Source organism: Dermacentor silvarum, chromosome 2 (assembly GCF_013339745.2).
Source record: "Dermacentor silvarum isolate Dsil-2018 chromosome 2, BIME_Dsil_1.4, whole genome shotgun sequence".
NCBI classification, from domain to species: domain Eukaryota; kingdom Metazoa; phylum Arthropoda; class Arachnida; order Ixodida; family Ixodidae; genus Dermacentor; species Dermacentor silvarum.
The window spans coordinates 166,877,760-166,905,007 of NC_051155.1; the positions used below are offsets into that span (position 1 = coordinate 166,877,760).

The following is a 27,248-nucleotide window of genomic DNA, read 5'->3' on the forward strand; positions in this document are numbered from 1 at the left end:
GATGAGTCAGCGGAAGATGACGTAAGGGCCTCGCGTTAGTGTACGAGTGGGGAGGGTGGCAGCGCGGAAGGTTGAGAAAGAGAGAGAGAGAGAAAAAAGGAAAATACAATATATAGGTCCGACGCTCCGTGACACGCTTGCTTCGCGCTTCCGCCACGGACAATCGGACGGTGTCACGAGGGGACGGTTCTCCTTTAATGAAAGACAAACAGGAAGGAGTGACGGTTCAACTGAGAGGGGAAACGGAACGGAGATTATGTAATAAAGCGCGTATGGGAGTCGCCTCCTCTCCTCATCGTAAACGAGTTCTCAAAGGCACAAACTTTTAAAACATCATTTCCAATTCTTTCGACTTGATATGCCGCAGCCGCATCTCCAGACAAGCGAATTCCAGCAGTGCTTTCGGCCTGTATGTGACTGCTCATCTTTATAACATATCCTGCAGCTGGAGACGTTACGTTCCGGAAATATACCAATTGTTTTATGTTATGAACTTATGACATTGTACTTCCTTCGTATTTCTTTTCTTTTCATTTATGGTATGACCTCGCTCTGTGTCGACGATCCCCCGCCTGCTGCGCCATCTGTCGAGGACACAACAGCAGCAGCGTTGTTTCCAGGCAGGCATAATTTATCGAGACAGCGCCTAACTATAGGCCGGATCTGAATGGATTGACACAGGTATACGTTTCTTTCTATAGCTCTCAGCTGTCTGCCCGAAGAGGGCGTGTCCTGATAGTAAAGCGCACTGGTTCGCCGAACCACGGCGCCTCGAATATAGAGGCACCACAACAAGCGCACCGGTCAAGCCTTGGCTAACCGGTTCGATTTGCGCGCACCCAAGATTGTGCCACGAAATGCGCAGTGGCGCGTCGATATACGCGCGGAGCGACAAGTGACCGTCCCCAAAATCGGCTCCGCTGAATCATGTAACAGAGCGCTCGTTGCCAAGTGGACGGACAACCCGCGTTTATAAAATGCAAGCGACTGCCACGCCAGTCATATACATGCCCTAACTAGCCGTACAGGTTAAGCGCTTGGTTAAGCTAAAACTGCTACAAACGGGGCTGAGGTCCGACGAGCGGGAAGGGATCGAGCTCTTTCGTCTTTTAGCGCGCGCTATAGTATCGGTAACCATCAATTTAGTTAGGTCTTGCCACGCTTGCGCCGCTTGTTATGCTTATTACGGGCAATTTAGCACGCACACGCACGCACGAACAAGCGACGACGGTGAAAGCGCAGAAAAAGAAAGAGGGACAAAAAAAAAAAAAAAAACGCTATCCGCGCGCGACAAGTGTAGCCCGTTCGCAAACACCGCATACGCGCGGATAGCGCGCGCGCGCGTCGGTCGGAACAGTGGGCTCTTGGTTTCTCTTTTCGTATAGTTTTTCTTTTTCTTTTCCGTTTCAACTTCGTACACTTCGCGCCTCGGTATCGGCACGCGTAAGAGGGCCGGGAGCAAGTGCACGCGTTCACACACGTATACACAAACACGGGCAGCGCGGCTCGCCGGACAATGCCGGCATCTCGGCGCGCACGGAGAGCGTTCCGTCGCAGCGGCAATGGTCGTTCGCTCACTGGCGCAGTGGGTGGGGGAGGGGGGGGGGGTACACGCCGCCTCCCCCCCCCCCTCTTTTCTGCCCCCGACAACCAAGAGCTTGGCGAGAAGAACGCTGTCGGTGGCAGCGCCGGCAGCGGTGGTGGCGTCAGGGCGCGGTTCGATCCAGTTCCCCCCAACCTCCATCCGCAGCAGCCGCGCGCACGAAGCGGCATTTATTTTCTCCATCACGTTGTTGCTCTTTTTCTTCGATTCTCTCTCTCTCTTTTTCTTACTTCTCTACAGCTGACTCCCATCCTTTGTCTCTGCTACTTCTTTTCTTTATTAAAGTCCCCGGGAACGAGAAGCGGAGAGGCCCGCCGCAGCGGCATGGCTCGCGCACGGAAGTGGAGCGGGGACGCGGAGAGCGATTTTTATCCTCCGCAGCAGCAGCAGCAGCAGCGAACGAAACACCGGATCCCCTCGGTGCCTCGCCCGCTCCGTCAACAAGAGCGCGGCTGCTCGACACCCGAAGGCATTACCTCCCCCCCTAAGCACGGGGGGCACTCGTATATCGCCACTTCATTAAACAAAGGCGCAAAAAGGCAGATACAGCAGATAAAAGAGAGAGAGAGAGAGAGAGAGTCACCGAGCTCGGATGCAGATGCGCGCGCCAGCTGCGGGGTTCGCTTGCTACGTTATCTATATATGTTCGCGCGAAGCCCAAGTCTTCGATGCCTGTATATACGCCTCGGTCCCGTGAAGTCGAACGGCTGACGTCGTGAAGGCAGATAACCTTAAGAGCCGAGGACCTTGCAGGCTGTATAGTGGTAAGGGTCTATCTACATATAGCCTCACAGTCGTTTCTATAGAAGCGATGGTGAATTGTTGAAGAGTTGGTGAATATGCAAGATCTTATCCCAAGTGCACCTTCTCTACTCACTACAAGGTCCGAAGCAACGAGAACCTCGTATTCTTTGAGAGTGATTTTAATGTCTCGGAACTCTTCTTTAATACATATACACTGAAACATCGGTATACAAGGGCGTTTTGCATTCTTCCGATAGCACTGGAGCATCCTGACGCTCAGCGCTCCTGGAATACAAACCTGCGGAACTGCGTCGTTTCAATCACATCGTCGCAGCTGCAGATTTTATTGCGACGGCGAACCAAGAAAAGGTAGAGAGAGAGAGAGAGAAAAAGGAAAGCGTAAACACCGAAAGCGTAAATACCGTAAGCATGGAAAACTGGAAGAAAACGAGCCAACAAAATTAAGCGAGGCATGCAGGCAGAAAGTTTCAGAACACCTCCATTTAAAAGCGATCTACCGGTGTCTCATTCGCGTATACTATAATGAGAAACCGCGGATACAGCCTCTCTCAGAAGTAATCTGACCAGCGGACGCGTGGAGACAGTTGTATTCAGAGTACACTTCCCGAACTGCGGAGCTATAAAACTGCTTAAGGCTGAGGACGGCAGTTCTTCCCATTTTCCAAGACGAACAGTGGTGGATATACATGTATACAGGGGAGCCGCACATCGGAGGCTCGCCTCGGATGTGCTTTCGGCAAAGCTCGCGTAACAACGTTATGAAACAGCGAGTGTATCCTTGACGTGACTTCATATGCCGACACAAGTTACGTTCGGCGGGTATACAGTGCATCGGGAAAACGAAAAAAAAAAAAAAAACCTTTATGGACAGAAACGTTTATAATTTACCCGAACACGCCTCCTTGCTTGTCCTGCGGAAGATGCTGGATATTTCTGGTTCTATTACCTCGAATGGTGCTATACGTGAATACGTCTTCCTTTCAAAGCATTCGATGTTTACTCCTAACAGCCCGCGTCTGTTAAAGTTAAGCCGCCGTTAAGTTAAACCGCTAATTGTTCGGGTTAGGACTGACGGCGACTGTGCGAGTCGCAAGGTCAAATACGGCGGTTATTAATCGAAAGCGCAATCGAGACCGTGTCTTGTCGACGGGTCCGCTCATACAGTACACGCACAATGGGGCAACACCTGATGCCCTTGGAAACCAGAGTACGTGCGTTCAAAGAGCACGCGCGGGCCTCTGAGAAAACATTTAACCCGTTCATTAATCGTTCCGACTTTAAACAACGCGTAAGCGTGCGGCAGCAGCGCCGGTTGCTTTGTACAATTTAGGAAATGAGGAGAACGAGGTACGGCTTTCTTTATCCATTCCGACCTTAAAGCGGGTTATTAAGCCGAGAGACCCGCGAGCGAGGTTTATCCCGCATATCGAGCGCTCGTGCTTGCATACATCTTTGAGCGGTACCCGCGCAGGCGATTACTATACGCGCGGCCAGGAGGCAATACATGCGTCAGTGGCTTAGGCTTATAAGTGCACGATCGTTATGTACAGACAAACGAATGCTGCAGCGGTAAACGGAGACCGCTGAATCGATCCCCCCCACCTATTAAGTGCTCCCAATACGGGCCTTCCTATATCGCGTTCAACCAGCGCGGCACACGGTGGGAGGATCGAGGCAGGCGCGCACCGCGGAATAAAAATCGAGACCAGTGCATACGGACGGAGGACGGCCTCCACAGCACAATCAAGGACGAAAGCGGGAGGGACGGAACCACGAGGCTAACCGTTTCGTATATACACGCGTAATTGCAGGAAGCCGCAAAACATTCGGGAGAGTTTGGAGCTGCAATAAAGACGCGTAATTGGTCGAATTAGGAGGAGGCGTTAAGGCTGCTCCGCTGGGCCGGACACTGGCGCTCCAGCGAGCGCCCGTGTCGTGAGATGAGGTCGCTCGCCGCACGTATACCTCCCCCCTGGCAACAGCGTATATCGCTTCGGCCACGACCAGTGCGCCGGCGAAGCGACGGGCGTTGAAAAAAAAGAAATAAAAAAAAAGTGAAAGAAACAGAAAGACCTTGAATTCAAAACGAAACGGCCTCCTCGCCTTGCCTTCTGGTATCGTTCGTTCTCGGCGTGTATATTTCCTTCGGCGGCTTAACTTATACATGCACGCGCCGTGTGCTCTGGCGAAACACACTGTTCGGCCCTCTTTGGCACTGGATAAGCGCCGACAAGTAAAGCCGAGGGCCGTTATCTGTTTACTCGCGGCATTTCACAGAGGCCACCATCACGCTGTTTGAAATAAAGACAGCTTGACGGTCATTTCCGATAGTAATTTGTCCTGTTAGGAGCGCTATCGAACGAGACATGCTGTTGCCGTTAGTGTTTATGCGGTTCCTCACTAGCTCAACAGGACGATATTCTCTTTTATCCGGTCACGACACTCGCCTATCACGTTCACGAGCCCGGCATACGGTAAGTATATACTACACCGCAGCCCTCAACTGCGCAACGTCAAACACAATCAATAAATAAATCAATGGTCATCCGTCCGGTATGCCAGGTCAGGGGATCCATTAGAACCCCTTCTCACTCAATGCAAATATTCTGAGTGCTGAGAAGCCAAGAAAACATTAGTACTGCACGGTACAAGAAGAGAGAAATGGAGGAAGGGGAGGGATAGAAGCTGACAAGGAAGGAGGTCATTCGTTGACGCAACTATCGCGCACGCGCATTAATGGGGCCGTATATACGAGATCTATAGCGCTGACAAGTCGGACCCCGAGGATAGAGCCATATTACCTTTCGTCACCTCAACACTGACTGGCCACGCGCGAGAAAAGAAGGAAACGGTGGAGGGGGAGGCATAAGGTCCCTGCGGATATCAGCGATGCATTACTGCAAATTACCGAAGCAATGCGACGAAACACACGCACACACAGCGATGGCGGGGGGGGGGGGGGGGGGGGGGGGGGCACCTGACAATGCTGCCGACAAGGCATCCAGCGGCAACGCACCCGCGTGCATGTGAACAGCAACGCGACAACCTCGGCCTCCTCCTCGGAGGAAACCATTCCACCACTATTACTGCCTATACCGCTCGACAAAACGGCCCGCATTGCCTAAGCGCGCGCCCGCACGCGCGCGCCCGCACGTATATACAAAAAAAGAAAGGTACAGCCGCCGCCGACGACGAATAAAAGCGTAAAGCGAAGAGACCGGCAGGCAGGCTCGTGCAGCGGCGACGGCGAGCGCCGATAGCCATCGTGTTGGGATGGCCGAGAGCGTAATGGCATCGCCAAGGGCCTTTCTCGCCGCCCGACGCGTTTTTCCTTCCGCCACGGCCAAAAGAAAGCAGGAGGGATGAAGAAAGCGCTTTGCTCCCGCGTGGGTCATTAAATGCGCTGCGCGCGCCGTTCCGACTGTGCCGACGCCCGAGAAGGCATCCCCCCCTCCCTTCGTTCGCTTCGCATTTCTTGGCTTCTTTGGCGTCGGCCGGCTGGGAACGCCAGAAGGCTCGGCGCCGACGACGACGTCGCACGCGCGCCACGATGGAAGAGGAGGAGGTGGCGGGGCACACGCACACGCAGCCTCTCATCCAGTAGTTCAACGCCGCTGCCACCGACGACAGTGCTGCTCGCGGCGGATAAAACGCTCTCTCGCTCTCCGTCTTATGTACTATATGGGCTTCCCTGCCCCATCGACCGATGCGGCCAGCACAGGCCGGCCGCCGCTGTGGGCATTTCTAGTCCCCCGTTCATTCTCCGTCTTATTCTTCAAATCTTCTCCGGCCATTTAGCCCCGTCGACGGACCGCGTAAGACCTCTAATGCAGTCCTCCTGCCACCCCCCCCCCCCTCTATAGTCTTTTCCCCTTCTCCACACTTTCTCCAGAGAACGCGCTTTGATCTCGTTCTGCGGGCGCTCGAAGACAATGCGCGCCACGGACGAACTTGGGAAACGAAGGCAAGCAAGCGCATGACTCTCCGCAATTTGTTTTGTTTTGTTGTTTTGGATACTGCGTGCGTATATTATAAAGTACCCAAAACAGGAAGTCGCAATTCAAGCGGAGCATCGCGCTCTCCTTTTGCTGTTTTCGAAACGAACTAAGCTACAAATCTTTACGCACAGCGTGAAATTGACAAGCACGGTGGGAAGGCCGCTGTCATGTGCTTCGCGCTTTGCGCAACGATGAACGTGCGCCAATTAGTTCTCCATCCTCACTGAACCGAGGTAAGCGCAGATAAGCCGCGGCCACAATTGGGATCTTGCTTCGGGAAGTTTCACTTCATGACTGCGGTCGCTAAAAAAATAAAAATAAATAAAAGTAGAAAAAAAAAACTTCGTTTAACACGGCCACAGAAAAGCAAATTATACAAACACCACGCTGTGGACTGCGCAGCCATGTAGCAGGTCATTGGCTCTGCTGCGAGACAGCGGTCAATAATTGAAGCCTATTTTTACGGCTTGTACTAGCTTTGTATAGCCTGCTGATCCTTCTTGGAACTTGCTGATAATTGGCGTACCTTGCAAGTATATGACAGAAGTACGCCGCTCGCTCATATAGCGCTTGGTCAACGATTAAGCGCACGACGCCGTGGCGGACGTTTCCGTTAGGGCTGTGGTCGCCGTCGACGGGCACTGGCTGTGCTTAGCTGCATGTGAAGCATTGTATCTCAGCACATTCAGGAGGGAACTGCTTCGTTCCTGGTAAAGCTGAAAGAGGGAGAGAGAGAGTAAGTCTAAAAAGCAGACGAAGACTAACAAAGGACAAGAAAAATAACGATATGTGCAAGGGCCACCATCTATTACGTACGTCCCGCCAGCGCGGGTTGAACGCCTATATATATATATATATATATATATATATATATATATTATATATATATATATATATATATGTATATATATGTATATATAAATTTGCACTAATATCGTCACAAACCTAAATGGCGGAACCTTTTCACAGTATTTCCGCGCATTCGGCCTATTCTCGTGACGAAACGGTGTGCAAGAATCCCCAGGTTGATTATTCGTTTACTGTTGAATGCAGCGTAATCCAAATTTCCAAAGTTAGAATAAAAATATAAAGAAATAAGAACTATAGCTTTGAAGACACGGTGCCGCAACCTATGACGTCACTAATAGGGGAGGGAACCGGGGACGGTCGGTTATCTAGTGCGAGAATTGGCAGACGGCGTCGCCACCCATCCCGCTTTTACGTCATTTTTACGGCCGTATACCGAGGGTCTCACCTCTCGCCATTTTTGAAAGGGTCGCACATTCGATCGTTATTCCCCTAACTGTTATCTTCCAAGAACAGTCGACAGCTGGGCAAGTTGGTACGGATTCATCTTTTTTAACAATCTGCGCAGTGGGACAGGACACGAGGAAAGAAGTGAGACAGACGAGCGCAGACTAACAACTGATTTATAGAAAGCACGTAATCCACCTTAAATAGTGTCTAGCCTACGTGACGTGTCGCCATCAACGTTAGCAGCGTAGCAAGTAAAACCTTTAGATAAAACCTTTTTATAACAGCTTTTAGATAAAAGCTGTTATCTTCCGATCTGGCTTAAAAGAATGAGAACAAATTCCTTCAAAAGTGCCGTCAACAGTGCCCGCGGACCGTATAGAAGCACCGAAATATCGCACTCACCGCGACGTCGTCCTATACGTAACCTCGCGAGCAAGCAACGACCTGCATGCGGGCCTCCCATGGAGGAACGAAACTAAAAATACGCGGTTATATAGGCGCGGGTCGGCACGTTCCCACATTCCGTCTTTGCCCAATTCGCCGATCACCGCTATATTATGGTCGTCGGCGTTCCTCTCTCCTCTGCCGAGGAGTAAATAATTATCCACGCGGCATCCTTCCGTTGCCGTTGCTGACAAGGACGGACGAGAAGATGGCTCTGCCGGAGAACGCCGAATCTCGAGCACGAATCGGAACACGAGGCGACACGAACACGAGTCGGCCGGCTCGTTTGTCACGCAGCCGACACTTTCGTATATATACATCGGCCGCGTACGTACACCGATCGAGAAGGCCGAGCCCGTGGCCCACACCGATCGCGCAAAAGACAAAAAGAAAAGGGGCTCGTGACGAGCTGCGCGCGCGGTGCAACGGAGGAACTCTGCCGAAAGAGACGAACGACACGGCGATACATACGCGAAGAGCGAATGACTGCCTCTCTCTCTCTGTGTGTGTAGGACGAAGCAATCGCAATGCACTCTCGGGGACCCGCGGCAGATACGTGATGGATAAACGGATGATGGATGACAGTTGCGACCGACCGACAGTACACGCGGGCCGACGAGACGACGCTGAGAGCTTGTTGCTTCGACGCACGCGATACGCTCCGCTACGCTACTCACCCCACCATTCCCATTTTGTGTTATATTTTGCGCCCCGCCGTCATATTCTGTGTCTTTTCCTCGCAAGCATGTGCCTCGTCGCTACAAGGAAGGACCGACCCGCCGGCAAATCGCTACTAGCAAGCCCCCCACCCACCAACCCCTAGAATCGGTGCCCCCATTTCTCGAACATACAGTAGAAAAAAATAATAACAATAAAGGGAAGCACTGATCGTCCCGGCATGCGAGAGAACACAAATGAGGAGACTGAAAGGAAGGTACAGAGGAAAGGAGGGGAAAGAAAAATGTAGATAACGCGCTATAGCGCGGAATGTTTATCTCGCGACTTGTGTAATTGGTCTCCTACAGCGGGAATCTCGCGGCCATAATACTCACGTCGCCGTTCCAACATCGGAATGCGCGTTCCTTTAGTTGCGCAATGGACGGAGCATTGTACAGAGATCTGTATAGGACGGGAGGAACAGCGCGTATGCATGCATGTATAGACAGCCCAGCTCATCTATCGTACAGCTAAGAAAACGGGAAGAAGAACAACTTTATTGAACCAAAAATATGATTGGTGTCTATGGGTGGAGCCCCTATTCCAGGGCCCCACTGGCTTCTGCGGCTTGCCGGGCCTGGTCGAGGTTCGCCAGCTGGCTTCCCAAGTCCAGTTCGATGAGTCGCGCCTCCCACGACCAGTTAACGAGTGAGTTCGTGATTAAGTGAGCCAGGGCGACAGCCCTGCTGCAGAGGCAGGGCCACCCGGACACGTATTTCAGAAAACGGGAGCCGTTGCGAGCTGCGACTGGCTGCGGCAACGGCTGTCAATATCAGCCGAAAAAGAACAGGATCGCGCGACGAGCGAAGTGTCAAAGGCGCCTGCAGTATGCAGCATGCGTGTGCTCGCCCGCAACTATAGTGTATAGCGCCACATAAGGAAGAACGTCCTGGGGAAGTTGGCAGGAGACGAAGGCCGGAAATGGGCGCTCAAATCGCCAGCCCTTGGAGTGTCAAAGCCATCTTTCCGCCTCATTGCGTGTCTCCTTTCTGACTAAGAGATCCCGTGTGCCGACGACAGGGCTATCAAGAGTGTTTACAAGGCGCGCCCGGAAGTTTGGACGAGTCTAAGAAGCCCCTAGGCGAGAGAGAGAGAGGGGGAGGGACGTTTTCTGGATAACCGATTTACCGCTGCTGTGATGCTGCGCCTACTACTTACTACTCGTGGATGAAGGAGAGGAAGAAGCGAGCGGGGCAAAATAAAAACCACGGCAAGGGCAATGCATCCCCCCCCCCCCCCCCCCCCCCCCACACACACACACACACACACACACACACCACACACACACAACGGCGCCTGCAGTGTGTCAAGCAGCTTTGCACAGAAACGCAGACAGAAGAAAAAAAAAAAAAAAAGGGGGGGGGGGAGGCACTGATGAAGGTAGACATTTACGAGTTTCACCAGACTCTCATTTTTTTTTTTTCGGTTACGTGTGCCGCGCCAGCTGTCTTGCGTATTCGCGTCTCCACGGCGGCACGAGAAGGCTGCCGCCGCTTAGCGCGCAAACCGCGCGCCACTTCTGGGGGATCCCAGAGCTTGACGGAGATACGACTCTCGGCTGCTGCTACAGCAGCAGCAAACGACGCCGCTAGAAAAGTTTCGCAACAGCGGCTGTGCGGCAGGGAAGCGCAGATGCGGAAAAGAGGGGCGCGACCCCGAATCCGTGCGATGCCACGTGTGTGGCTGCTGCTGCTTTCAGCGGCGGAGCCGATGCACCAGTGCCAGTTGTCAGCACAATACGGAGCCATCCATCAGCGACGGCCAAGCAGGCACTCAAGGACGCCGCTCGCGGCAGCATCTCTCGTTTAGGCCTTCTCCGCCTCTTCGTTTCCCATTGCGTCTCTTCCATCAGCCCCTCGTACCAGGCAGCTCGCTCGTGCGCCTTTAACCGGACGCAGAGCGGGTCGGCCCCGAACGCTGTTGACATCTGTTTTCCGTTCGTTTACTCGGCGGCCGTAATTCACGGCCGGAGGAGGCTCGCCGAATGAGAGGGAGGGGTCGTTGACCCTCACGGGCGCGTGCGCGGCACGCGCCCGCTGCCAGGATCAAAGGGTACGACAACACGCCCCTGGCTTCGCGAAGCCGGCTGCGAGTCACAGCACAAAACGTCGTACGCGTGCAGGCTGATGGGAACGGTGCACTGGCATTCGTTTCGGGCCGTTGAGGTGCACCTGGAAGAGGCTCTTCCGAGGAGCCAAGAATAGAGCAGCGGACTATCTGCTACGCCGTTTACTTAATGGTGAATGGTCTACGTCGTTTGCTAATGGCGAATGGCCAATGGTAGGTTTGTAGTAGCTTTTCGTGTGTTTTGGAGCTCCGCTAGTGAGAACGTACGGTGCGCCAGAGCGCCCCGACCGCCACACCACACAGCAAATAAGAAGTGATAGTAAAGCAGCTATAGCTATATTATAGCTTCAGGATAGCGCGCTGAAAACTGCGTCAATTTACGTGTCTAGGTTACTATATATACCGTTGCTCACTCGCACAGTCTTTCAAACAAAGCAGCAACGCAAGAATACGGCTTTCTTCGCCTCACCGCGCACCAGTCAAACACTCTACAGGCACGAGTGCAATACCGAAACTTTGCCTTGTAAGTCCGGAGCTGGTTGCTTCAAGTGCGCCATCTACAGTCTGCCAAACAGGCGTTCTCACTTGCGAGAAAAAGAAAGCAAGATAGAATGAAGGAAGGAACGAAAGAAAGGTAAACATTACCTCTAAAGTGAGCTAACGCCATTATAACCTGCGACCTGTGCGATTCGCCACGAAGAATAGCGCTTGAGTAAGGACAAAACAAACAAGGTGACACGGCCTATTGTGGATCCGGATTTTAAGTATATGTTTACTTTGAGCTTTTAATATGCGCTAAATAAGCGTTACCGGAAGCGACTTTTCATGACGTCGGCATATCGACTGCGGCAATCACCTGCGGAGGAGCTCTCTCGTGAAACAATGGCTCCATACACCGCTTATTTCAGTATACAAGCAGTAGGCGCCCGCCACACTTCGAACATGGCGGTGGCCACCGAGCTTTTCGTGAAACAGCGCACATAACGCCGAGCACAGGAAATCAACAGCGCAGCGCGTATGCGTGCGTCGTTTCCTTATACGCCGTGTTCCCTGTGCGGTTTCCTATATATATAGCTATACGCATGTATGAACGGTCAATCCTAAATTAGCACTTCGGCTGATATGCGACGCAAACGACATTCCGGCTGCCATTCGGCGTTGCCTCGTTCTCGATTTCCGTCTGCCAGCACTATATAATGTCCAGCTGCACGCAAAAGCTCGACGTATATACGCGGGCGCTATACCAGGACGATGGCTGCGCTGGACTGGAAACAAGACGGGCGACCTTGTCCGAAAAAAATCGGAGGCAAACAAAGATAGATACTCGCACATGCGAGCTCCCGCCCTTCGGCGCGGACCCCACCCACCAGTACAGTATACAACACGTCCAATATAGAACGAATCGCACGGCCGATTTCCGGCGCACTATATAGTATATTATACGTGTCCCCGTGACCAGGAGACCCCGGCAGGAGCGTGACGAATGCGACAAAGATGAGAAAGACCGTCAGATCGGAAATCGAGCGCGGAAATGAGTCGTGACGCGTGAGGGGAGAAGGGAGGGGGAGTCTTTCCCAGGGACGACTTCCGCAGGGGATCAACGCGCACGCGATGCCCCTGCGCCGACACACGAACCGACTGACTCAGACCGGCAGTATAGCTATCGACGTTTCACCGGCAAACGGGAAGCAATTAAAGAATGTCGAAGGGCGACCGAAATGCCGATGCTTGTAAGGCGTCGTCGTGATTAAAAAAATTGTGCACACGGCGTATTGACGAGCGCACCACCGTCACGTATGCTCGTCACGTATCAACAGTGCTATCAGTAATTGCGGAATATCGGCCATATACAGGGAAGCTTTCGATGGAGAGCTTAAATGTCAATAACAGGCCGAACCCAATGCAGCTCGGGGCCCTGCACCGTGTTCAATACATAAAAAAAAAAAGCTCTTTCCCTCTTTTTTACTTTCCACCACTGGCCCTCTTTCTACCCGCTGTGTTTAGAGCATAGCCGACTGGGAACGGGTGTGTGTTTGCATGGTTATAGTCTCCCGCTCCCTTTCCCTTCTTTCGATTATAATCAGGCGCACCGGAGTGTGGCTTACTGTAAATTATTCCAAACAAACCCACAGAGAAGCCTTTCTGGGCCCACCCATCCCCCGAAAGAAGGAAGGAAAGAAAGAAAATACTGTCGGCGAGGCCCCGGATCGAACCTCCTTCGCGCGCATCGATATATGCCAGGCAGCGCCCATCGGCGGCAGTGCAAAGCCAAGCGAGAGCTTGAGAGAAGAAATTAAATGCGTAAGGGAGATGACCGTCGTTTATTGTCACGTTCGAGCCGTCAGCTCCAAGCGTGCGTATGTATACACGCTCGCCTTATTCTCCTCCCATCTCAGATCCGGAGGAGCGAGAAAGAAGACTGTTCGAGAACATTAGCGTTTTAAAAGCGCTTTAAGCGGGAGCACGTTTCTGCTATGCCCCCTCATGTTACACCATCTTTATAAACCATCGGGCAACTTACCGTTTGCCGAGAAATAAGCCGGCGCGCCAGAACGGTTGCCAACATTCTCGCGCAAGTTTTAAATCAACGGAAAGGACATCGCACTGCCTCGGTATAAGTATACCACGGTTTCAGATGATAATTACTTTCTGTTCATCTATATCTCGACTTATCCGCGGTAATCTGCAGTAACGATAATACGCCAATCGCCGTCTACCCTCTCAACGGATAGCTATGCACACCAGCCCCCTATCTGAATGAAAATACTGCGAAAGAGCTAAACTTTTGGTCCGAAAACTTAATCGAGAATACAGCAGCAACAACAACAAGAATGACATGGGGAGGGGGGGGGGGGGGGGAGGAAGAGAAGAAAAGGCCCACGCGATCAATTTGTTGCCGCACTGTTTAACAGCGGGCGCGCCCCCCTTTTAGACTCACGGTCATCCCGGGAAAACTGAGCGTCGGTAAATTGTTTCGAAAGCAACTGATAATAAATTCATTTACCGTATACGTAATGTAATATACACGCGGCACCGCGGGCGCGCGCGCGACTAATTACTGCGCGCAAACACGCTGTGCAGGAGCGCGCCGCGGCCTGGAAGTTATACGAATCTTCCACGAGCAGAACAAACAAAAAAAATTACGGGGACGATCGGTCAGCTGCAATAACCGTATAGTGAACTCGCAGTTACACCGCCACGCTGCGCAACCGGAGGAATTACGACAACTACGCGAGAAACGGCGAAAATTCCATTTTCCCAGCCTAAACGCTTGCGCAATTGCCGCATTATAGTATAGGTCCTGATTGCAGCAGGCAAAACGCAACTTAGTCATCATCAACAGGGCAGTCTTCGTTGCTCAACTGCAACGCAGTATATATAGTGCGCAGGACAGCGCAATGATGACCTGACCAGTCGCTTCCCCAGGCTAGGTAATAGACTTTTCAACTTCGTCTAAAAATGACCATCCAACAATACCCCCGCGTTTCGATCGAAAAAAAAAAAAAAAAAAAAACTAAAAAAGAGAAACGAGAAAGAAAATGGTTTTCAGTGAAATCGTAACGAGCAAGTTCGTCCGACATTACATTTTCCCCAATTACGCTGGGAGCAGAATCACTACTGAGAAATTGGGCAAGATGCAACGGGATCCGGTATGAAGCCTTAATTGAAACGAATGGGGGTATAGGTACTCGCTCACGGACTATATATACGCAACGTCATATAGGCTTATGTTTTATTTTTTTTTAAGAGCTAGCTGTTGAACAAGTATCTCGAAATCGGTTTGCTCATCTCGTCCAGTCGGGCGCAATTTTGCAGCTCGAAGAAGAAGAAAGAAAAAGCTCGTTTGAGCTATGGCGAAATCAAACGGTCCCGCTGAAGAGTTCGACAGAAGATAATATATAGCGAAAGAAGGCGAGAATGCCTTATATTTGACCAGACCGACGTCCGGTTGGCTACCCTGCATTGGAGAAAGGGGATGGTGGATTTAAAGAAAGAAAGAAAAGGCAAAACGAGAGAGAGAGAGAGAGAGAGAGAGTTCACGAGCAGGACTGCAGACACAGGGTCACAAGCGTCTTCTCCCGTCCGTTGATTTCGAGAACAAAAGACAGACAATTCGTGCATCGTCGTGCAACTGCATGGCGAGTGCGTAACAGCATCACTACAGCAAGAGAGAGGGAGGCTTCCGGTTGGCTACCCTGTATTAAAGAAAGGGAAAGCTGAGCAATGGTTCTCGAAGCCGGGGATCTCGAACACTTGTCTCAAGCTCTCAACAACAGACTTCAGCGCCAGCGACTCTGAAGGAAGCTGCTGCGTTATTTTAAAGAATAATATCGGATTACGCGAGAGAGACTCAGCTTCTGACAGACCCGCGTTATACGCTGCGTGAAAGCGTGCCCGTGTGTGAAACTATGTGACACTGTGGCAGTCTGTGTGTGACTTAACTTGTGTCGGATGGTTCCTTTTGAGCTCCAAAGAACATGTATATGCTAACACTCTTGACCTGCCGAACTCTCAGCCGGCTGGCTGCCCGACAGCGGCCATGACGCAGAAAAGCTCAAGATGGCCCCCTCTGGACTCCATCCAACCGAGTTCCACGGACGCCGCACAAAAGCGTCGCCTATAGCAACCGGGGGCTGAGCTCTTGCGCAACAAGCTGCAGAGCAGTAAGATGAACGACTAACGCATCACGTCACCCGAGCTACTATTTTAATTTTGCTCCCCATAACGATGGGTCTTTGGTTGAGCTAAATCAGCCCCGCGTTACCAGTTTTATGTTTCTCCAGTGGCCCATCGATCCAGCAGGCGGCAATCAAATCAGCCATTCCAATCGTTATACTGTTACTACTAAGGTTTTCCGCCGCTGACCTTTGCGATTACCTGGAAGCAATTCGCGGTTCTCTGACGTCTGTGACCAATAAATTCTACAGTGTACTTGTACATACGTTAAGTACTCAACTAAATGACACTGCATTTTACCGTAATACATGTGTGTATTTTTGGAACTTCACAAACACCTTTGGGAAACAGTATTTAGTACATGTAATTTAAACATCTTTGGCGGCATTTTGTGCTCCTTGTTAAAATACTTTTTAAGGTACTTCAACAGGATTTGACTGGCTGCAAGTGCAAAAATATATTGGCTTGTGAAGTACGCGACCAATGTCAAATCTATTGGTATTTTACGAACTATCATCGTGACGGCTTTGTTTTACAAGCCAAACCGCTTCAATTATGCAGAACTTTGTTTTGTTTGCGCAATATCTAGCATTTTAAATGTGTCTTGAAAGTAACGAAATGCTTTTCTCAGTATATATTTTGTAATCTAATTAGGCAAATTTTAGAATTTAGTATTTAGTACTCCACTGAGCAAAGTTCTTGCTTAGCATTTAGTATCTTGAATACTTTCTTTGAGTATCCTGTGGATGTCTGCACTTATATGCAGTATAGTGGGCCCGTATTCACGACGCCTTCTATCGTGTGAGCGCTGTTCTTAACGACTGGCCCATCTCCGCGGCGATCTTATCGTTATCACGCTGATCGCTATCACGAATAGTTAGCGCCTGCAGAAGTCCGGCCATGGAAGAAACGTTTTTACGCATGGGGCAATTTGCGGGAATATAACGGACCCTCCTTTCCGAAAGACACAACGCACGTGCGTAAATACTCACGAATGAACCGTCATACGGTTCTGCTAACAGATTCAATCAATAATTTTTACCATTAGCGGTTGAAGAATGGAACGTTGAAATTGTCAACGAACGCAGCCCCCTAAAGTTCGATCAAGTATTGACAGTTCATTTCGGAATCTAATACTCCAATGTTATGCCACTTATGTCCGTTAATGTCTTATAAAAGGTCTAGTTGCTTTAAACACTCACGCAACCACGTTTCACATATCTTAACTTCTTTGACCCCCCCTCCTCTTTAAGGCTTCATGAAGTGTTCAAGAAATGATGATTACTTTGATAATGCGATACAATCCGTACGCACGCTATGCTGGTTCCATAAAGATGAAATTCAACTGCACGAGAAAAATCGAAGGAGCTTCAAACACGCTCGATACACGGCTGATTGAACGACTCTGTTGCCGTCAAGAGCCATCGGACACGCCCACTTTCACTGTGCTTTCGAGCGTCGCCCGACGAGCATTTGGTTTCCCGACATTTTAATTTGCAATCGTTTTTCTTTTCATTTACACCTTTCCAAACGTATGCTATGTTCCTGGGAATACTAATTAAAACGCGCAGCACGCGCTGCTTCTTTCATTAGATTTGCAGTTGAGAGCGAACGTGATATTATGCAAGCGCTTAAATTTTAAAGCATCGTCACGTTCACAAAAACAAGCTTTCACTCTCTCCTCCCCCACCCCAATCTGAAGCATATGATGTTTTGGTAGTGTTCGCTGTCAACCACTTACTCTACCATGGACGCGTCGCGTCGCATGGTATAAATTTTTCGTTTTCTTTGATTGTCACTTCGCTTTCACTCCTCGGCTGTGACGTAATACACACAAAATGGTCTCGTATTTCAACGACAATTAAGAGTAAGTGCTGTCAAAAGTCACCATACCAAGCAGTCCCCGTCTGCTTCTATAGTTGGAACCTTTATTTTTCATGCTGCACTTAGGCCAGCCAGCCAACCGACGTGACCTCAACCTTACGTGCCAGTAACGGGCACACCGTTGAAAGTCGGTTAATCCAGACACGACGCACCTTTTACAACTACGACCTCAGTATATCAACGAGGAAAGTGTATACACTAACCGTAGTGCCGATCTCCCGAAGGATACAAATTGCTTCTGAGACGGCAATCCAGCGGAAGGCGCTCCACCGCACAGCCGCCGTCAATGAGTTCCTCTCAAGCCCCCACGACATCACACAGGCGCCAACTTCCGCGTCTTTACTTATTCATTGCACACACGTCACTACTCAATTGTTCTTTTTGCTCCCTCAGCGCATGCCGCAATAAAGTCTGCGTGAATAACGCATTTCACTGGCGCAAGCGCTTGCAACGGCGTCACCTCCAGCCCCCTTTTCCCTCTTCCGCGGTGTGGCCTAGGCAGGCAGTAAACGTCACGCGGTTGTGCGAGGCATGAGTGACGATTTTAACAACTGTTTAAACCAATTACTTTTTACCCACTGTCCCCGGTAGTATTAAATGTGGACCCAGAGTAAAGCTGTCTTGAGAGAAGCTGAGCGAGCAGGTCGCCTGCCAAAGAGGAAATAACGAGATGGTATAGCTGTCAAAAGCTTATTCGCCGAGCGAAACGTAAACATTAAACGAGCAACCGTCTAACTCAACAACCGTAGCGACTCCCTCAAGCCGTCACCAAGAGATCACAAAGCGGGGGAAAATGAGGAAAAGCATTCGTCTGACATGCTGGCAAGACTTTATGAAGCGAGAAATTTAGCGGCAACCACGACCGAAGGCGCGACGGGGCTGGGCGGGGCACTGGGTTCACTCACAAAAGGCATCTCGCCTCGACGATGCTAGGAAGACTATACGAATGGGCCGAGAGGTGGGTGTGGCCAACCCGGGTCGGCAAAAACCTAAGTACAATTTTAATACATCCAGAAATCCGATGACCCGTTCGAACTAGCTGCGACGGGTCTTGAGCGCCCGTCTGCCAACCGTCCGCTACATTCCAATCCGATAACAGAGGATTCCAGCATCGGCGAACTGCTCCTCGTCTTCTCCAATCCAATCACGAGCTAATGGGAGCGGGCTGCAGCTCTCGCGCTTGAGCGAATTTGCGGACTCGCGTAAAAAGCGTAAAATCTGCGTGGACGGCGATGCATTGGACGCTTAATACAAGTGGAAAGGTGCGCTGCTAGAGCGTCGGTGCAGCATGCGACGCTCGACCGAGCACGTCCGCTTCCGGGCGCGGCAGTGGACGGCCGGATGCAGAAACAAACGAGACATCGCGCCCGCCGGTTCCCTCCTGGACTCTTGTTTCTGGTTGTGGCCGCCGACGAGGGCAAGGGGGCCAAGGCGCACTCGGGACACGACCAGATGAGGCCCTCGCCCCCTTGGAGGTCTCCTCCCCAACGACAGGAGCCTTGCGCTATTCTAGACACCGACGCTCGCACGACGCTCAAAAGTGCCGCCAACGCTGGCAGCGTCAGACACAACATTGGCACATGCATGCGCGACTCATTCGCCGGTCTGCAGACGATCTAGACGACGGAGACGCTTTTGACACGCCGGTCCGAAGCCGCGCGGAGAAGCTGTTAGGCTTACCTCGAAGCGAATTCAAGGGGAAGCTCCTCCGGAGGGGTGTTGTTGGAAGCAGTCGCGCACGCACGATACACTTGGAAAAGCTCTACGACGGGTAAATCCAAGAGGCACGGCGTTCACGCACCGGATCCTCCCGGGAACACACACAGCACGATCTTGTCGCGTCGCCAGAGAAGGGACTGATAACCCCCAGAACAATCTGTTTATCCAGAAGCCAACGCCATCGCCACAAACGTCGCTCGCTGCCCGCGGCACAACGAACGTATACAACGGCCAAAGCGCGTTCCCCGAGTCGTTCGCCACGGCCGCCGCCAGCTACCTCTGCAATCCTCCTCCTCTCACGAACGGCATCGCCATTGGTGCAAACAAAAGTCACGTGACACACGCCGCGCGCACGCGCACTGCGCGCCGGCGCGAGGAAGGAGCGCGAGAGAAGAGAGGCGCGCGCGCGCGCGTGAGGGCGAGCAGACGACGAAAAATGGCGACCTTCTGACTGAAGAAGAAAAGGGGCTGCTCTTATTTTCGGCCCCAGTCGGAATCTCCCCCACCGTTCTCAGCCCGCCACTTGGAGCAGCGCAATAATTAGCGAAGACGCTCGCGTCAGAAGGCTTAATTGCTTTTGTCATTCGGCTGTGCTCGCGTTGCGGCCGCTTCGATCGTCTTTTTGACGAACGTCCGGCACGGGAAGCAGGCAGCGCGCGTGCTTGTGCTGCTGTTTCTGCTTCAGCCGCAACCGGGCAGCTGCCCGGGTCACTGGGCTCTCTCGCGGCGTTCCTGCCGGGTCGATCGATTGGGCCACCGGATTAGTTGGGAGAGCGAGGAGAGTTCGCCCCCACGAACAACTGAGCATCGGAGCTGTTGGCGCGCCTCGACCGAGAGCGATCGCTTGGCTCGCGCTCTGCCAGTCGAGCCGTCCCTGCTGGCGCTTGCGGAAAAAGTCGCGCCGAGAGAACTTGAGCGAGGCGCGGAATCTTTGATGACGTAGAAAGAGGGAGAGCGGCCAGCGCAGCTCACCGCGGGAGTAGGAGGTGCCCTAATCGATTTCCAATTGTCTTCCCTCGCACTTGTACGGGAGTGAACGAGGTGATGTACGCGCTGTTTGATATCGTGGAGAAGCTTTCTGACTAGAGATAACGCGTCGTTTTCATCCCGATGGTGTGAAGGGACGGACCAAAATGAGTACAGGAGATCGACGCCTCTGTTTTCTCAACTTGGGCGAGTGAAAGGCTTTGTGGGGCAGATAAGAATGAAAAATGACGCAACATTCCCTATATAGGCCAGTGTTCCTAAGTGCGTCATGTTTTGAACGACCCACCGATTAGGCCGTGGCTGTCGCACTCAAATGGAGGCGGAATGCAATAACTCTCGTATACTGAGATCCTGACGCCCATTAGATGTTCCTATGCCACGCAGTTGAAGACTCTGGAAAATGTCAGTAGAACATAAGAAACTCCTCTAAGCCTTCGAAGCCTTGTGCCTCGACGAGAGCAATGTCCGTTTTTGGTAGTTGGCAGTTCCTAAAGTGAATTTCTCCTCAGAACGTATAAGTGTTGTTAAGAAGTTCACCTGCAGTGCTGAAATTATGTTACGCATATTGAATTATCGTCTGCGATCATTTCTCGCATGACGAATGATTTTCGATCTGTGTCCGGTGTGCAAAGCACCTTACTGCACGTTGAGCTCTGGGAAACTTCTCAGAAACTGTTCAACACGCCCCAGCCAAAGTTTTGTAACCTCTTTCGTGTCTCGTAAATATTGGGAGACTGTGCCAAGAAAGAATAAAGCTGCGTCAGATTGTGCAGACAACATTTTCATTTATACTCGGGCTCTTCTTGGCATCTCAGGACAGACTTGTCATAATATTATTTCGGAAAAGCAAGCAGTGCAGATTCATGCACAGGCCGTAGTTCGCAGCGCCCTGTAACTATCGTACAAGCGGGCTTCACTGTATGTTTGCCTTGTGGCGAAAGCCACTTCTCGGAGACAGGGCAGAGGAAAGTCGGGGATGTTCAACGGAGTTGCTGCTGTTGGCTTGCTACCCTGCACTCAAGTGTGAACGGAAATGTAGAGAAGAGGATAAAGGAGATTGACATGAAAGTCAATGCCACCCACTAGAGCGTTCAAAGGCGGTTGCACTGTCAGTTATTTTTTAATGGCACGCTAATGAGAAACATAAGTTTAACCGAATTACCAAATTACCCTTACACAATACCGAGAAAGTAACTTACTGCGAGAACAGGCTTGATAAGTCAGAAAATATATGCAAATACGGGTCAGGTTGCGATGGCTCCTTGACGCTTCCTCATTATCTCTCTGTGACGTCAGGGATTTTGACAGCACATTTGCAGCAGTGTGGAAGGTGCAATACTCCTTAGCCAATAGGAAGGCCCAGTGCCCCTCGAGATGTATTCATCCTCGCCCCGTCGTCTGCTCAGCGGTTGATGAATTCGCGGTATACGACATGTTCGACAAAGGTCCCAACATGTCACGTATCGCTGTAGCCTATCACGTACCAAGCGAACAAAAAACTATCTAATCCGAAAGTTACACCCGGAACTGATTCCACTGCGCAAGGATATTGCATGTTTACGCCTCGTGCCTTCGGCAGTGCTGCAAACGACTCGTGAGATAAGCCTACCCAACGCGAAACCCTGTCCGTCCGTCTGTCATGTTAAACGAATCGCTATGAAGAAATTATTGTCTAAAACACAAATGTTGGCGGTGGTTCTTCACGTAAGGCAACGCGCACAGATGAGTTGATAAGGAGTGAGGAGGGGTTATATGGGTCTCATCCCGGTTGATAATGGTTTGACGTGGATAGATAAGGTGCTAAAGAGATAAGGTGCTAAAGTTCTAAAGGGCTTATAATGATCGGAGTAATTCTGATAAGGTTAATAAGCACCGATAAGGGGGACAATGGTCGGATCAAGTCCGATAAGGTTGATAAGGACTGATAAGGATCGGATTGATTGCGATTAGGTTGATACCGACCGATAAGGGTTGATAAGGCTCGGATCGAGTTCGATAAGGTTGATGACGACCGATAAGGGTTCATAAAGGTTTATACTGGTCGGATCGAGTTTCATAACATTGATAATGACACCGGGCTTCGTGGAGATGAGCAAGTGACACAATGCTTCCGCATACTTAGAAAACTCCTAGAGGAGTTTCTGCGCCATTTTTTTTTATCGGTAGAGATGGACTGCGTTGTATTATAAAGGAATGAAATACTCAACTTAGCACGTTTTAATACCTTTTATTGCGCGGCAATGGCCCAGATATTATAAATACCGTGAAATCCGTGACGAACATGAACTTGAGCTGATGCTTTGAAGCTAGAGCTCCAGCGAGTCGAAAGTGAGGGCTGGTTCGGAACTGACCGCAGAGACAGAGACGAAGAACACCGTTTGCGGCTAAACGCAAGTAAACTCTCAATTCCTTTTAGTGACAGAAGGGATGATTTCTATGCTTACATTCGAAGATTTCAGAGCAGTGCACCAAACCAGAAATGGCCCGCGAGCCAGTGGTTTACAGAACTATATCTACGTGGTTAAATGTGAGGAAGCGCTGAGCACTTACTCCAGATTGCCGCCGGGTGATGCAGCGGACAATTCAAGTGTGACAACAGCTCTCTTGAAGTTATTTCGACTTACGCCAAACGGCTTCCGCGACGAGTTTAATGCTGGAAAACCGGCGGATGGCGAGATTACGGCTCAGCTTGCGGCCTGTCTAATACATTTTTTAGACCGTTGTATTGAGCTTTCGGAAAGTGCAACGGGGCTCTATTTTCTCCGTGAGCTTCTGAAACGAGAGAAGTTCTGCGTGGCTGCCATTCCAGCATCTAGCTTTGCTTCAAAGAGAGAAAAGCGAAATCTCTCTAGGGCTGTGTTGCAATTGGCTGACCAATTTATCGAAGCTCAGGGGGGCCCCAACCTGTCAAAATTAAACCGAGACCCTCGTGATGACGCCAAGAGGCCCGTAAGCTATACGGAAAGGGGAACATTCACAATACACTCCTTCTATGTTATTTATGCAATCGAATCGGACATTTTTCACCTCACAGTGCAGAGACAACTTCTCTGGCCACCCTATAGTCTCACTTTCTTCGACTGCGGGCGAAAATTCCAAAAAAGCAGATGCGTGTCTTAACGGAGAAAAAATAAACCTCAATCATCACTTGTTTACTCGCCCGTAACAATAGCGAATCAAGAAAGCATACGGAGCTGAAGAATGGTGAAGAGATTACGGTAGTCAGTTAGGTGATCACGGTCCGACCAAATGTTCTTGTCGGGGAATTAATGTGGCAGAAATATTTCGGTGCTGCGAGACGCCAGCTGTAACACAGAAATCGTCAGACGGGACCTCGTGACAGACGACCAATTAACAGGAGAAAAGAGCCCTGCTTACTTGGTCGACGGATCAGCTAAGATGCTGTCCTATGCGCGGATTCAGATGGACACAATTCAGATAGATGGAAGGGTCGCTTTATGACGTAATGCTTGGAACCGTAAAGGGGGCAAGAGCTCCAGACGACCCAAGGAAGGAACCAGAAGAAGCAGTCGGAGAAGAGACTGAGGTGAAAGAAGCCGCGTATAGCAGCCGCTGTCAATCTCAGGCAGTCGAAAAAAAAAAAAAAACGGAAGGGTTTTAAGAACTCTAAGGACCTGATGTCAGGACCGAACTTTACCTAATGACCGGAGTTACGGGCAGGAGCAGGATGAAGATAAACCGCTAAAGTAATGCTTTTCTTAAAGTGACAGGGAACAAACGTGCAGAGACAAAAATGGAAACAGAACTCAAACAAGACAGAATGCAGTGTCGATTTTTCACAGAGAAGCCCAAGTTTAGCGCGTCAGCTTGTTCTCTCGAAAAAACAGCGAAACATATAGAGGCTGACTATCTCAGCATGACAAATATGTGTGCGTTGCGCGTTCACAACATTATTAAAAATATTTTTATTTGTTTGCATTGCATAGACGTTGCCATTACTTACATATTCAGGGCATGCACTCACTTGTGCATGCCCTAAGTATGCAAACGAGATTATTCTTATATGTATGCAGGCTTACGTGCCATATATTTTTTTGTGTGTGTCTTCATTAAAGTTCTTTGTCTGTCTGTCTGTGTGTGTATTTAATATTATGTGATAATATGCCAAAAGTGGTGGGTCGTTTTGCAGAACTGGCGGTATCGCTGCATTTTTTTGCGTGTTCATGTATATTAACAATGCACCCTGATAGATTCTACTAGTTCCACGAGGTTCATATATTTGCGTCGAATACAGTAGAATGCGAACCAGAGAGCGTGTGTCTCTTGTTTTAATTCTGTTGTATTCTGTCGGGACCAAGGTCACCCAAAGCACAGCCAAAAGATTAAGGTTGTTTTGTGTGTTCGTTATCTTCATTTTTTTTTCTCAACATCAACGTGCCTTCCACGCAGCACTTGCAAGTTGTGTACGTGCTCGCTGTTTTGGTTGCGCGTTAATGTTTCCGGACCCCCACTGAGGCAGTGGTCGCGAGTGCCTCCGTCAATCAGTCTGCTTTGGGGGAAACGCCGTCAAGCAACTACCGGGAACCCGAGACGTCGACATCGCGTTCTCCCGACAAGACCGACCCCAGAAGCACCACTGTCTTCGAGCCAGGTTGCTCTTCGTGTGCCGTCCTGGCGAATGGGCTTTCGCTGCTCCTTTTGACACCATATGCCTGTTTCGTTCTAAACTCTCTTTCGCTAATTGTAACCAGACATACTGTAAATTCCCGCTCCTCAAGGCTGACTGTTCAACCGTGTAACCCGCTAGTTTACGTAGCCTATCTATGTCGTCGCAAATGTCATGCATATATGTATTTCTTGCTGTCGACGCTGCCTGTTAAACTGTAAAAACAGACAGTGGCACACGGACTGTGGACGATCATCTATAGTCGCCGCAATGCATTGGTCATTGATTGTTTCTGTATGTCAAATCGAAGACAGTGGCACAGTATCTGCGTTCTCTTCACTGCCGCAGACATCGCACGTAGCACTGTCAGCCATCCCAATTAACGCTGAACAATATCTCGTAAATACAACACTCCTCCACCGAAGAAGTTCTGTTTCGCCGTCAAAAGTGCAAAATGCAAATATGAGATAGCGAGAAAGAGAGACGAAATTTCAACCAGACGCGCGTTCGGTTTACTACCCTATACAGGGGAAGTGTGGGTTAAGGCAATTAAGAAAAGGAAAAGAAGGGAGGAAGAAAAAACGCCACATCCGGAGACATATAGTTGCCTACAGCGCGAACAAGTGAGGCTGAACATAAACGGTGTACGACACCACACGAGCGCTGAACTCGCGAGGTGCATATTAGTCCTTTGTGCTCAGTCTGTTTTGTTCATGCTGTATAGGCAACTGTACTGACTCGCCCAACTTGATACGGTTCATCACACGCAGGAATGCGTATCACGCCCGCAAACGGTCACCACCATGTCGCAAAAGCCGCATAGTTTGATTCGGCCTACAACGATGCGGCATTGACTGTTGCGCATCACCGCGCTATGCCAATCTTTATTATTTTTGTTTGTTTGTTTGTTTGTGTGTCTGTGTGTGTGCGTGTGCGTGCATGCGTGCGTTTGTGTGTTGAAATGGCAGACAGGTTGCCGTTTTGTTTTTATTAGTAAATAATTTATTGTGCTTTGATGCTGCCTTCAGCTTTCACTAGAAATCCGGTTTTTATCTACTAGGAGAAGCCAACAATAAAACTTGGCCATAGGATGTCCGGTAGTGGGATTCGACGCGCTCTTCGTATAGCTCCGTACGAGCGCAGGATGTGCTTCTTACATAATCATCAGTGACCCTTAATTTTTTTCTCTCTAGTTATATTGGTTAAAGCGATCAAAAAAATGTGGACGAACAGAAAATGACCATTGCTTCTGGTGATGATGCCACAGCAGGGAGGCAAGTAGTTTGCATATAATTGGTTCACCGATGAGCTTTAAGGTCCCAAAGGCGCAGCACCTCGGCTATGAGGGGTGTTGACAGGAGCAAGAGGTTTAAGATTACTTTTGAACACATTTAACGTTCACCTAGCTAAGTCACTACTGCCGGCGAACTGAACCCTCGACATCGTTCGCAGAAACAGGGCGTGGTAGCCATTGATTTGAGCCACAACCACGGCCGGGCTCCCACACAGAACAACAAACCATGCAACCATTGTTCGCCGTTGCCCTTAAATTTTGTGAGACGGAGGTCAGCCTTTCATCCCATGAACGGTATCAAAAGACAGAGCGGAGAGTGGGTGCCAATGCCAGTGCTTGCTTTTATGTGTGCATTGGACTTTGCCGTATATGCCCAGCCTAAATGACAAAGCGCGCAACGCAGGAGCAAAAGCGTGGACGTCAAGGTCACCGTATACTGCCGACCGCAGCCGCGTTTACTCTGATGTTACTCTGATGACACGGTGGGACAGGGCCGTCTGATCAATCGCACAGGCGATCGTCCTTTAGTAGCGCTGCTGCATACTTAATAAAACGTACGAGGACAATTTGCGCTCGTAGCGAATCTCTGTCGTTATGCTGCTGATGTTTCTGTCCATTTATAACACCATTACCCAATGGAGTAGATGGAGAAAAAAGAAAAGATTGTTTGCCGTGAAACGATTTGCACTTGACGTGAGAGGAACGTTGCAAACGACTATACATACTACGGCAGCCAGGAGACGATGAAGATTGCATACAGCTATATATATATATATATATATATATATATATATATATATATATATATATATATATATATATATGTAATTTTTACATTTGTCAAGTTTTCCAGTGTATGTTTGTCTTTTCCCGACTCAACTTCTAGGTTTAGAGTCAGCACTCGTGTGTATACCAAGGAGGTTTGTGCGTACCTACCTTTCTTCGTTATCGTCTTTCTCAGCGCTGTATTTTGCCCACACAGGGACACACTGCATGGGCTGTCGCTCAACTAATTACAGCGCAACCACTTTATTTTGCGTCACTTCATTACTACAATTATGCGTACCATGAAAGCCGGTGAGTGAAACCAAATTTCTTTATGCACAGGTGGTACAGGTGGCGAAGCAGCACGCATAAGAAGCATCTAATAGACTCGTCATAACACGACGGCGTTGAATATATCGCGGAAGCTTTCATAACGTTCCCCTT

General features: G+C 50.1%; 1 protein-coding gene across 4 annotated transcripts in view; it reads right to left on the reverse strand.

Moving 5' to 3' along the window:
• LOC119442059 (semaphorin-1A) overlaps positions 1–19,384 on the reverse strand; it is a 135,435-nt gene extending 116,051 nt beyond the window's left edge. For all 4 annotated transcript variants that reach the window (XM_037706776.2, XM_037706778.2, XM_037706777.2 and 1 more), the window contains exon 1: positions 19,093–19,384. The gene's annotated coding sequence lies outside the window, so the exon portion shown is untranslated. The remainder of the gene's footprint in view (positions 1–19,092) is intronic.
• Between the last annotated feature and the right edge of the window lie 7,864 nt (positions 19,385–27,248).